The 1116-nt window shown below is 49.7% G+C and overlaps 1 protein-coding gene across 1 annotated transcript in view; it reads left to right on the top strand.

Moving 5' to 3' along the window:
• FAM222B (family with sequence similarity 222 member B) overlaps window positions 1-1116 on the top strand; it is a 116740-nt gene that overhangs the window by 7177 nt on the left and 108447 nt on the right. The gene's annotated exons all lie outside the window — the stretch shown is intronic.

Below are 1116 nucleotides of genomic sequence, written 5' to 3'. Positions count from 1 at the left end.
CCCCCCCCCCTCCCCCCCCCCGGGGGGAAAAGAGAGAACCCCCCCTAAAAAAAAAAAAAAAAAAAAAAAAACAAAAAAAAAAACAAGCGTACACCACAATGCTTGGCTAATTTTTTGTATTTTTAGTACAGACAGGGTTTCTCCATGTTGGCCAAACTTGCCTCGAACTCCTGACCTCGTGATCCGCCTGCCTCAGCCTCCCAAAGTGCTGGGATTATGGGCATGAACCACCACGCACGGCCCACTACACTACACTATTTTAGTAAGAAAGATAAAGTTACACCTTGTAACTTGGGGTCAGGGAAGTTTTAGATTTTTTCTTTTTCCTTTTTTTTTTTTTTCTTTTGAGACGGACTCTCTCTCTGTCATTCAGGCTGGAGTGCAGTGGCACTATCTCAACTCACTGCAACCTCTGCCTCCGGGGTTTAAGTGATTTTCCTGCCTCAGCCTCCTGAGTAACTGGGATCACAGGCATGTTCCACTACACCCAGCTAATTTTGTATTTTTAGCAGAGACGGGGTTTCTCCATGTTGGTCAGGCTGGTCTCAAACTCCCGACCTCAGGTGATCTGCCCACCTTGGCCTCCCAAAGTGCTGGGATTACAGGTGTCAGATGCCACGCCCCACGCTCAGTTTTTTAATTTTTTAAATTTTTTTAATTTTTTTTGAGACGAAGTCTCACTCTGTCGCCCAGGCTGGAGTGCAGTGGTGCAATCTCCACTCTGTGCAAGCTCCGCCTCCCGGGTTCACGCCATTCTCCTGCCTCAGCCTCCCGTGTAGCTGGGACTACAGGCGCCCACCACCGCACCCAGCTAATTTTTGTATTTTTAGTAGAGACGGGGTTTCACCGTGTTAGCCAGGATGGTCTCGATCTCCTGACCTCGTGATCCGCCTGTCTTGGCCTCCCAAAGTGCTGGGATTACAGGCGTGAGCCCCCGCGCCCGGCTAATTTTTAAATCTTTTGCAGAGACAGAGTCTCACTATGGTTTTTTTTTTTTTTTTTTTGAGACGGAGTCTCGCTCTGTCGCCCAGGCTGGAGTGCAGTGGCCGGATCTCAGCTCACTGCAAGCTCCGCCTCCCGGGTTTACGCCATTCTCCTGCCTCAGCCTCCCGAGTA

This window comes from Theropithecus gelada, chromosome 16, assembly GCF_003255815.1.
Source record: "Theropithecus gelada isolate Dixy chromosome 16, Tgel_1.0, whole genome shotgun sequence".
Taxonomy (NCBI): Eukaryota; Metazoa; Chordata; class Mammalia; order Primates; family Cercopithecidae; genus Theropithecus; species Theropithecus gelada.
The sequence above is the reverse complement of the archived record's forward strand: the minus strand, read 5'-3'. Positions and strand labels throughout refer to the sequence as shown.